Source organism: Lichenostomus cassidix, chromosome 8 (assembly GCF_008360975.1).
Source record: "Lichenostomus cassidix isolate B80296 chromosome 8, HeHo_3.0, whole genome shotgun sequence".
Taxonomy (NCBI): Eukaryota; Metazoa; Chordata; class Aves; order Passeriformes; family Meliphagidae; genus Lichenostomus; species Lichenostomus cassidix.
In genome coordinates this window covers 736,539-748,592 of record NC_139489.1, presented here as the reverse complement: position 1 = coordinate 748,592, position 12,054 = coordinate 736,539, and the positions used below count along the sequence as shown (strand labels likewise).

At 50.9% G+C, this 12,054-nt stretch overlaps 1 long non-coding RNA gene and 1 other non-coding gene across 2 annotated transcripts in view; one reads left to right on the top strand and one right to left on the bottom strand.

Annotated features, from left to right (window-relative positions):
- The window catches only part of LOC146433583 (uncharacterized), a 214,838-nt gene that overhangs the window by 168,276 nt on the left and 34,508 nt on the right, over positions 1–12,054 (bottom strand). The window lies entirely within an intron of this gene.
- Positions 7,409–7,490, top strand: TRNAL-AAG (transfer RNA leucine (anticodon AAG)). Its single transcript has one exon. It is a non-coding gene; the product is annotated as a tRNA-Leu (tRNA).

Genomic DNA, 12,054 nt, shown 5'->3' with positions numbered 1-12,054 from the left:
GGTTTGGAGCTTGGACCTGCCAGGAGCTGGTCTGTTTTGAGGGAGGTTCTGGGAGAATGCAGTGAGCTCCTCATGCACTGATTATCCATTATTATTTGGGAATCTCACATTCCCAGAGCTGCCAGAGCTCAGGCAGTGCTTGGACAATGCTCAGGCACAGGGTGGCATCACTGGGGTGTCAGTGCAGGGCCAGGGCTTGGAGTGGATGATCCCTGTGGGATCCAACTCAGGACAGCCTGTGATTCCATCCCTCTGAGCAGGAGAATCCTTTGGGATCTTTAAATACCTCCTGGTTCATGGCTTCCCTGGAGCCACCCCTGTGCCCCTGCTGAGCTGATCCCAGATCTGGGTTGCATTTCCCATATTCCATCTTCCTGAAGCTCCAAGGTGCATTTTTCCTTGGATTTGATGTTTCAGATTGGATTCAGATTCTCTGCACTTCCAGGGCAGTTCCTGTTCCATGTTGAGGTGCAGATCCTTCATGTTACCAGGCTGAGGATCCCTTTGTCCCTGGGAAATGAAGAACAGCACTAAGCCCTGACTGCAGCCCAGCTAAGCCCGAGGCAGAGCCTGGCTCCTGGCCCAGCTCTACGAGTGCTGGGTCAGCCTGCTCCCTCCCAGGCTGACATTCCCTGGATTTGAGCTTTCTTTGGCATTTCTCACTGCCTTTGATGAAGGGTTTGTGTTCTCCAGCCAAGGCTGAGCCACATTAGTCAGGGGAGTTCTTAGAAACTGCAGCTTTCACTTACAGGAAAGCTGTTGTCACTGCAATCCTCTGTCACCAGGAGAGGAACTTGGCCCTGCAGGAATGCTGAATGATCCTGCTCTGCTCACAATTCCCCAGCCAGGGCCACTCTGGGAGCTTTGGCAATGTCCCTCACTGTCCCACTGGCCATGGGCACAGGGATGTGGGCTGCTGCTGCTGCAGGGCTGGGAATGACAACTCCTGTCCCACCTATTTATGGATTGAGTGGATTCCAAGGCTCCAGATGCCCTTTGGTCCCTGCACAGCTTCCCAACATCCCCATGAATCACTGAAAAGAGCCTGAACCCCCTAAGTGCTCCATAATTATTTTATCTGCTGCTGTGTGCAGTAGCTGACTGATAAATGCAATTTTTATTCCTCCCTTTAATCATTTCCCCTCAGGAAAATATTGATTCTCTCCTGTCTTGCTCCAGGATGTTGGGAAGTGGAGCTGGAGCCTTGGCTCCCACCCTGGCAGCCTGACAGGATCACAGAATATCCAGAGTTGGCTGGGTCCTGGAATGTTGGAGCAGGGCAGGGATTGAAAGGGTTTTCCCCAGAGTTTTCAGTCATCGTTTCTAATTTTTTAAACACTGCTGAGAATTCGTTTTCCTTCTCTTGCAAACCCCATTTTTCACACACACCTCACTCTGATGGATCTTTATCCAGAGCAGCTGCAGGGTTTGGGAAGGAGAGTTTAACACTTAGGGTGTGTTTTCCCCAATATTTCCTGGTGAGCCTGTTGGGTTCTCACCAGGACACCATTATTGACATGGTCATTGCTGACTTGTAGGGCTTCATGTGTTTCACAAGAGCAGTGGGAGATGTGTGAGGAACAGAGCAGAATTCCATTTCAGTTGGGAATATTTCCCAAGGGAGTGTGTCACCAAGGCTCTGAGAATGAAGGAATTATATTTAGATTATGTTAATCATTTATAATCATTTATCTCTTCTCCTCTTCCAGGCTTTCTTGGGGACAGATGAACGTAAAAGGAATTCTCTCTCTCGGACAGTGAGGGAAGAGCAGCAACAGAGCCATTCCAGCCACACGATGTGTGTTCTGTTCCCAGGCTCAGTGTCAAGCCCAGGGGCTGCTTTTGGGGAGGGATTTCATCCATGCAGCCAACGCTCAGCTCATTCCTGCAGCATCTTGCATCAGCAAATGGCAAGTTTGGATTTAAAATCTGGGGACACCTCTTGAGATTGCACAGCAAACACCTGTCTGAAGAGGGAGATATCCCAGAATGCCAGATGGAGATGTTCCTGCTCCTTCCCACATATTTGGCTCCTTGACCTTGGGTTGCTGTGGCTGTTTTTGGATGGGCTGTGCTCTCCTTGGATTCTCAGTGTTTCCCTCAGGTTGTGTCCTGCCTGGCAGCTCTGCTGTGCCTTTGGTGGGGGAGAGCAGCATTTCCTTCCCCTGTCCTGAAATCACAGCAGTGACAAGGGACCTTCAATCCCATCCATCCCAGCCCTGCCATGGCAGGGACACCTTCTGCTGTCCCAGGCTGCTCCAAGCCCTGTCCAGCCTGGCCTTGGGCACTGCCAGGGATCCAGGAACAACCACAGCTCCCCTCCCCTGGTCCCTGCCTTTCTCCCAGAAATGTCTCAACTTGGAGAGCTGTGCTGGTGTCCTCTGACCAGGTTTTTATCAGTGCTGTTGCCTTTTCCAAAAGTTTATTTTGGAGTCCCTTTGGTTCCTAACACCAAACCTCCCATGAGGCACAGGCAGTAATTCCCAGGAGCTTCAGCTGGAGCCTTCCTTTGCCAGCAGCCACAGCTCTGCATCCCCAGAACTGCTGCCTGCAGCCAGCATGGAATTCTCTGGAAGCTCTTCCCAGGAGCTCCAGGCACTCTCTGGCAGGAGTCCTTGTGTTTCCCACCATTCTGGTGCCACCAGAGCCCTCTGTCCACCTCCAGCCCCTGATGGAGCAAAGCAGAAGCTGCAGGAGCACAGAGCACTCCCTGGTCTCAGCTCCACCTCAGCACTGCTTGGGAGAACAGAGGATCTGGAAAAGGAGATTTTCTGCTCGAAAAGACCATGAGCAGCAGTGGATTGAGGCCATGCCAGGCACTGCCATCCTGCAGGAACAGCCTGGCCCTGTCCCAGCTTGCCCAGGGAGCCTAAAATTTTCAGAGACATTTTTCAGCTGGCAAAACTCTTATCATTATCGATCCTCAATCCTGAAATAAGTTCCTTTTTTCCTGTTGTGTCTGAAACACACCCTGCATCTGTCTGACTTGCTCCTTTTCCCTCAGATACATATTTCTTTCCAGCTTGGCTGTGGGGCTTAGGATAATTAATGGAAACTCCCCTGAGACTCCAAGAAACAACTGCCTGCATACAGCAAAGGTTCAACTCAATTTACTCCATATTAAATCCATTCCTCAAAGAAAAACCCAAACAGAAGCACTGGGCTCTGAGGGGATGTGGTGGGGCAGAGAGCTGATCCCAGCATTCCCTGATTTTCTGTCAGTGGATGGAGCTGTTCCATTCCCTGGTGAGAAATGAGCTCTGGTATCCTGGGGATGATCCCTGGGGTTCTGCTCAGTGGCAGATCCAGAGGCATCAGCTCTCCCCTCTCAGGGATTCAGGTGAGCTGTGTTTTATCACCTTGTTCCCTCTGACACCAAATTTCCCCCTTAGGGAAGAGATTAACTCCATCTCCTGCAATCCCAACTCCTGCAATTCCCTTGCTCCCTTTCCCTGGCAGCTGCAGAGCCTCTCTGCCTTTGAGGCTCCAAGCAGAGCCCTTAATTTGACAAGTGCTGAGGGAGCTGATGGAGCTGGAGATGGATTTAGCCATTCCAGGGCTCCTGCCAGGGCCAAGTCTGGGGTGGGAATGAGACTCCTTTTCCTGCTGGAGCTGCTGGAAGCCAGGGATGGGCAGCCAGGCAGGGATCTACTGCCTCCTGGGATCCATTGTTTACTGGAAAGGTGAGGATCCCTGGGCCTGCTCCCCTTTTCCTGATGGTTTTTCCCTCCAGCAGCAGCAGCTCCTGAAGATAGCCCAGATCCAGGGCCACCTTCCTGCTGCCAGGGTGGCCCTGGGGGTGACACAGGGGTGACCCTGGGCCAGGCAGAGACATCTCCCCTTGCTGGTGTTCCACTCATCCTGGCTCTGCAGGAGCTGGAGGCTCTGGCTGCTGAGGGATGAGGGATGATGGACAATGATGGACAATGAGGATGGACAATGGATGATGGACAATGATGGACAATGATGGACAATGGATGATGGACAATGAGGATGGAGAGCGATGATGGATAATGATGGACAAAGGATGATGGAAAATGATGATGAGTAATGGATGACAGGCAATGGATGATGGACAATGGATGGTGGACAATGATGAGGGACAATGATGGACAATGGATGATGGATAATGATGGATGGTAGACAATGGATAGACAATGGATGATGGACAGTGGATGATGGACAGTGATGGACAATGGATGATGGAGGATGGACAGTGATGGACAATGATGATGGACAATGGAAAATGGAAAATGATGATGAGCAATGGATGGTGGACAATGATGATGGACAATGATAGACAATGATGATGGATAATGGATGGTGTACAATGATGATGATGGACAACAGATGGACAATGCATGATGGACAAAGGATGATGGACAATGGATGATGGACAAAGGATGATGGACAATGGATGATGGACAATGGATGGGCTGTGTTACCTAATGATATCTCAGCACAGCAACAGCAGGAGCAACTCCAACATCAAATCACAAATGAGGAGAAGTGCAAAACTCTTCCCAAATGTGGAGAGACTTCCTGCCAAGAGGATCCCAACCATCCCCATGGCCCTGGATCCTGCTGGGATGGCTGGGCTGTCCCACTGGAGCTGCAGCTGGCACAGCTCACGTGCTGCTGATGCTTCAGATTAATCAGGTTTTCCAAGGAAATGCAGGACAGCTCACGGCCCTGGCACAGCCCTCTTTGGGATCCCAAACAGTCCCTCCACATTTGGGAAGGAATGTGCAGCCCTGTCTCAGCCTGGGCCCTGGCGCTGCCCGGGGTTTTTGGGATGGGTGAGCTGCCCTCCCACTGGCCAGAGGCTCCCTGGGATCCTTCCAGCTGGGTTTATTCCCTGGAATTCCCCCTGGATGGTGCTCATGGTAGCCATGGTAGCACAGAAAGGGAGAAGGAGCTGTTAGACAGGGACATTGAAATATAGAGCATTATTTCTTTATTTAACACCCGTTTTGGGAAGCTCTGCTCCACTGATGGCTGAGCAGCTCTGCCCCCGACCTGGGAGAGGGAATTCTGCAAGGGCAGATGGGGATAGGAAAAGAGGGAATGGTTTTAAATTAAAAGAGAGATTGAGGTTGGAAATTAGGAAGGAATTGTTCCTGTGAGTGTTTGAAGCCCTGGAATAGAATTCCCAGAGAAGCTGTGGCTGCCCCTGGATCCCTGGAAGTGCCCAAGGCCAGGCTGGATCACCCTGGGACAGTGGGAGGTGTCCCTGCCATGACAGGGGTGGCACTGGATGAGCTTTGAGGTTCCTCCCAACCCAAACCATTCCATGACTCCTCTGAGGTGCCCTGATGCTCCTCTGAGCTCCCCAGGAATCTCCCTGCTCACAAACCAGCAGGAAAACTCCCTTTCCACCCAACCCCACATGGACCCAGCTTTTCCCAGAGCCTGCAGCATCCCTGCCCAGGGTGTGTAAATATCCATGGGATGGGACAAATCCTCATCCCATTTTTTCACTCCCCCATTTCAGTGGAGTGAGGCCCAGGCTGCCCCAAGCGCCATTTGTCTGCATCCCTCCCTGTCATTTTCAGAGATCCAATTCCCATTGCCTTTGTTCTCCCTCCCAGGGGATGTTTTCTCTCCGAGGTTGTTCTCACACCAATCCAAACCCTCACAAGTCAGTTTGCAAATATTGCTGCCAGCCCTTAATGACCTGCTAAAAATACCGGGAATGATTCATCTCCTAATCTATGGAAATGGGAGTTGTTTGCTCTTGGCAGCTCCTGGCCTTGGCTGGGCTGCTGGAGGAGACAAGAATGAGCAGATCAAGGAGTATTGAAGGGATTTTTCTTCCGTTTCAAAGGAATAAAAACACTTTTTTTCAAAGCCAGGTTGGTTTTCCATGGCCATGGAGGATCCCTGGTGGAGGTCTTAGGGATTCTCAAAGCTGCTGTCCCAAATTTAAACAGGGATGTCCAAAATTTATAATGTAATTTTTAGGCAAAAGTATTTAAACAGCGAAAATTTTGACCAGGGGAATTCCAAGCAGTGTTTTTAGAGCCCTACAAAGGCTCAATATCTTCTAATCTTTTAATAGGGGCTGCTTAAATGCCCTAATAAGAAAATAAGGGCTCTTGTAATCACTTCTTTTTAATTGGAATAATCTCATTGGATTTATTAAAGCGATTTGGGGTTTAATTCCAAACCTCCCCAGCCCTGCAGGATGTTTCTCGGGAAGGTTTCCAACCCCTGCCACACAACGAGGTGCAAAATGCCTCAAATCCTACACTTTCCCAGCTCTCCTCGAGCAGATCAGGGTCCCCAGATCCAGGGGATCCCAAATGGAGCTCTAAAATTTATGGCATTTTTTGGGAATGAAACAAATTCTGGCTGGAAAGAAATCAACTTTCAGAAATCTACAGCAGTTTGTGAATGTCCCATGAAAATTCAATTATTATCCTCAAATAACCAATTCACTCCTGGAATTTCATCATCTCTGCAGGAGATCCCTGACAGGGATCCATCCCAGGATTGGAGCAATGTGGATCAAAAAATCCCATGGAGCAAGGAATTACAGTCATCTGCTTTTTGATCAATGGTTTATTTTATAGTTTACATCCCAAAGTGAGTGGGAATGGAAGGATTTGGGAGAACATGCCGAATTTCCTGAGAGAGCTGGGGGGTCTCTCGTGCAGTTCCTGCAGCCAGGAGCGATTCCAGTGAATGAAAAAGGCTGGAAAAGGAGCCAAATGCAAACATCCCTTGGAAGGCCTGTTTATTTAAATGTGCTTTTATCGCCGTGCGGAGGAAGGAGAAAGTGGCTGTGTTTAGCTGGGGAACAGAAATATTTACCTAACTGCAGAACTTCCCCGTGGCTGGATCCCAACGCCTGGCAGGAGCTTTCCTGCGGATTTTGGCATCTTCCCTGAGCCCCAAGTGGGCACTTTGGGATATTTTTGGGCCACCCACGCACTGAGGGGCAGAGCAGCAGCGCTGGCACCTCATCCCTCTGGATCCCTGGGACACAGGCAGGGGGAAAGGCACAAATCCAACGGGAAAATCTGATTTGGGGTCTTATTCCCAACAGGAGGGAGGGGACATCCTCAGTCAAAGGGCCACAGGGATGGGTGTGGAGTTTGGTGGGGAAGGAGCTGGTGGAGTTCAGGGATTGTGGATTTGATAAGGGAAGGGAAGGGAAGGGAAGGGAAGGGAAGAGAAGAGGGGATGGCAGAGCAGAAATTCCACGCTGGGAAAGGCAGAGGTTTGGGAGTGCTGCAGCCAGGGCTTCATCCTCCTGGGGTATTCCTGAGGAAAACAGGAGAATTCAAAGGATCTGCACCAGGAGGAGGTGGCCGAGGAGAGGCTGGGATGGGCACAGTGCTGTCAGATCCCATTCCCAACGTATCCCAGCCTCCAATCCCATTCCCAATGGGTTAACCACCAGGGTAGTGTGGCCGAGCGGTCTAAGGCGCTGGATTAAGGCTCCAGTCCCTGCGGGGGCGTGGGTTCGAATCCCACCGCTGCCAGCTCTGTTTTGGCACCACATTCCTTCCCTGGGAGGGTCTGAGGTCCTGAAATGGAATTCCCAGAGAAGCTGTGGTGCCCCTGGATCCCTGGCAGTGTCCAAGGCCAGGCTGGACATTGGGGCTTGGAGCAGCCTGGGACAGTGGGAGGTGTCCCTGCCATGGCAAGGGTGGCACTGGATGGGCTTTGAGGTTCCTCCCAGCCCAATAATTCCATGATTATATGAAAAGCCACAAATAAAATCCTGTTTGCTCCCCCAGCTCTCAGGTAAGACTGCAGCACTGCATTAATTATTGAAAAAACGGTTTGCAGAGCTGATTGGTACTGGGGCAAGGCCAAGGTGGGAGCTGCTGCTGCTGCTCCAGCTGTTTCTGTGCCAAAGCAGGGCACTCTGGGCACAGCCAGGCTGCCGTGGAGGGGCAGAGGTGAAGAACAGCAGTTTGGCCTAAAGCCATGAGGTCATGGCAGGGAAAGAGTCATTCTGTGGTTTGGGAGGAGGAGATGAACTCACCTTTCACTGAGCCCTGGGGCTGGAAGTGCAGAGTTTTCATTGCATCATCTCCACTGGCTCTGCTCATGAAAGGAGATGATTTGTAAATTATGGAATGGTTGGGATAGGAAGGAACCTTAAAGCTCATCTCCATTCTTGCTCTGGGCTCACACCAGTGTTCCCAGTCTGCTCCTCGTGCCAGGGCACGGAGATCTGGGAATGTCCTGAAGAGGATTTTCTTTATCCAGGTGGTTCCTCAAGATTCCCTTATTTCCCAAGAGCAGCATCAGGGTGCAGAGGAGCCGCTGGATCCAGCACTCCCTGCCCAGGCTATTCCCTATTCCATCCCCTATTCCATCCCCTATTCCATTCCCTATTCCATCCCCTATTCCATCCCCTATTCCTTACCCTATTCCATCCCCTATTCCATCCCCTATTCCCATCCCATCCTCATTCCCCAGCTGGAAGAAAACGCTGATCCTCCTTTCCCGACTGGCTGAAAAGCAAGGAGCTCATTTTCAGCACAACTCGCAGAAAATATATTAAATATCGGCACTAATGAGATCAGCCTGGCTCAGGGCAGTATTAATATTAATTGGATTAGGTGGAATTGAAGAGGAAACCATGTTTAACTTAATGCCTGTAATAAATGAGGAGGAAGGGAGGGAAGTTGTTGTCCTCCTCCATTAAAAGAAGCCAGAGCAGGACACAAACAAGCTTTGAGAGATGCCACTGCAGGAGGTGACCTTTGGAATGTCCTTTCCACCCAAACCATGCCCTGATCCTGTGACTCTCTCCCCTCGTGTGGCCAGGAGGAAAGTGTCACCTTGTCACAGCCAACCCCACAGTGCCACTGCCCCCTCACCCCTGGGCTGGGACATGGAGTTTCCATGACCCTTTTCCCAGGATTCCTGAAAACCCCAAATGTGATGAGATCATGGACACCATGATCTGCTTTTGCCATCCCTTGTTTGGAAACAGAGGAAATCCTGGAATGACAGCCCTGATAACCGAAATCCATGGGAATCCAGCTGCCCACACAGCCCTCCATGTAATCCCCACAGAGCTGCCTGTTTAACCTTTCCTTGTTGCTGGGTGGAAATTCCTCTGGTTTCCAACACAAGCTCCTGTTTTTGAAGGAGACCAGGAGAAGGATAAAACCAGATGGAATGAGGGGAGAGACATTCCTGCCGTGCCCAAAATAATTCCTGTGCCCCTCAGGAGGGGGGGGCTCCTCCAGCTAAAGGCCATGGGAGTATTCCTGCAGAAATTCCTGCTCTCCGTGCAGCAGTAATGGATATTTAAAATAAAATATAATGGATATTTATGGGCTGCCCGGTGGAGCTCACGTCTTCCAGCTGAGATGACGTTAATTTGGGACAGAGTGTGCACCAAACCTGGGGGAAGAGCTCAGGAATTCTGGGCTCATTGGGCTGATGAAGCAAAGCAATTAATTAAAACGTCCTTTGGATAGGCCTGGGAATGATTGAAGACTGAGGATTTCAGGTGTCATCCTGCTCAGGATCTCCCAGATCCACGGGGAGCATGGAGTGCAACTTCTGCCCTGCACAGACACCCCAAAATCCCCCTGTGCCTGGCAGCGTTTTGTGTTGTGTTATTCCTTGTTTTCCAGCCCTGACTGCACCTCCCCTCCACAGGAAAGAATTTTCCCTGCCCTGAATTCCTGCTGTTCCTCTGCTCCAAGGGGCTGTTATTCATCAAATTCCCTGCTTAAAGAGCTGCTTCACGTCTCTAATTTATATCGTTTCCATTCTGCTGAAAAACACTCCCTTAAATCCCATCCATCCCACCCCTGCCATGGCAGGGACACCTCCCACTGTCCCAGCTTAATCCAAGTGTCCAGCCTGCCCTTGGACACTGCCAGGGATCCAGGGGCACCACAGCTTCTCTGGGAATTCCATCCCAGCCAGGAATTCCTTCCCAATCTCCCATCCATCCCTGCCCTCTGGCAGTGGGAAGCCATTCCCTGTGTCCTGTCCCTCCATCCTTGTCCCCAGTCCCTCTCCAGCTCTCCTGCAGCTCCTTCAGGCCCTGGCAGGAGCTCTGAGCTCTCCCTGGATCCTTCTCCTCTCCAGGTGAACATTCCCAGCTCTCCCAGCCTGGCTCCAGAACCTCCTCTGGACTGCTTTTGTTTTTTGTTTTTTTCTTAATAAAACATGTCTATAAAACAATTGCAGTAATGTACTTTCCACTTCAGAGCGTTCATTTTATCAATATTGAGAAAATATTGGCACCTCCTGAGCTGCATTTGTTTAACAGATGGAATGAGCCTCGATGGGCGTGGCTCAGGAGCCTCATTAGCGGTGATCCTCATTAAGGGTGATCCTCATTAAGGTGATCCTCATTAAGGTGATCCTCATTAAGGTGATCCTCATTAAGGTAATCCTCATTAAGGTGATCCTCATTAAGGGTAATCCTCATTAGGGATGATCCTCATTCCAAGTGATCCTCATTAAGGGGATTCTCATTAATCCCAACCCAAAACCCAAACCACAGGTGATCCTCATTAAAGGTTATCCTTATTAAGGTGATCCTCATTAAGGACGATCCTCATTAAGGATGATCCTCATTAAGGTGACCCTCATTTCCGTTAATGAGCACACAAGGCTCAGGGTCTCTCGGTTGTCTCTGAGCCCCAGCGCGGGATGAGGAGGTGGCACTGGGTGATGTCCCGAGGCTCTGCGGGTCCCTGCTGTCCCCTGGCAGGGCTGCCAGTGTCCCTCTGTGTCCCCGCGGCGCCAGGAGCTCCGGGATCCACGGCTGGAATCCACGGCTGGGATTCCTGTCCAGCTCCCTCCCTGCCAGACCGCAGCCCAAGCCCTGCATTTGTCTCCTCTGCTTTTAAATTGCTCTTTAAATCAAACTCCTCCAGACTCGCTCGTTAGCGCTGCGATTTAATAAGCTGCTCTCTCCGCCTGTGGCTCACGGGCAGAGATGGTTTTCCAGGCTCTGGAGGATCCCTGGAAGCTCTGGAGGATCCCTGGAAGCTCTGGGAGCAGGGCTGGTCTGACCGCAGCTCTCCATCCCACTCCCGAGCCGGACAAACCCTCCTGCTGCCTCACCATCCTTCAAAGCTTCAGGGAAATGCAAGCCGACACAGGAAATCCAAGCAGCAATGTGTTTTCGGGTCTGTTTGTCAGTAACTCCCCGGGTTTTGGGGTCTCTCTGTGCTCCCGAAATCCCGCAGCTCGGATTTTCCATGGCACAGAACCATCTGTGCTCCTGAGCGCTGCAGCTCCGGGCGGTTATGTGGGGATAACCTGGATTTGTGGGCTGTGTTTTGGGGAAATAGAGCTGGGAAAACCCATTTCCATCCTGCTTCCATCCCATCCCATCCCGCTTTCCGCCTCCCGAGCTGCCGGATATTCAAATGTCCCCAGGCGGTGCCACCTCCTTGTCACCTCTCCTGGGGCTCTTCTCTCCCTGGCAGGTCCCTCCCTCTGCCTCTTTGCTGCTAAACAACATTTCCCTTCCGGTAATTTTGGCTGGAATTGTTTTCCCCAGGCCTGATGTGCAATAATTTTTTCACAGGCAGCAGTTCCAACACTCCTCGTTTGTAACAGAGTGGGGTTGTGGCTGCTAATGGGCGAAAATCAAATTTGGGATTTCCAGAAGCTCTCTGGGTTTTAGGAGCACCAGGAATTCACCCACGGATGGTGGTCTGGGGGTGTCCAGGGAAATGGAATTGCTGCTAGGAATAGATCAGTGAATGTAACAACAGCATTTGCATCTAGATAAAACAAAAATATGTGTGTAATAAGAAGGAAGTAAACAATCTGTTGTTATTTACAAGTGAGGGAAGAGCATTGGCCTGAACATATTCCCATCATCTCCATCTTGAATTATTGCACAACTGAGTCCAGAAAAGCCATCCTTGGGAAGGAGGAGAACAAACCCTGGGAGCAGCTGGAGCTGTGAGGATTCCTGCTCCTGGTGCCTTTGAAATGGTGGAACTGAAATAATTGACCTTGAGGACAGGGTGAGGGAGGATGTGGCTGGGATGTGGATGTGGCACAGCTGGAGCTCCGTGCCAAGTCTGGAATGAAAGGAGAGAG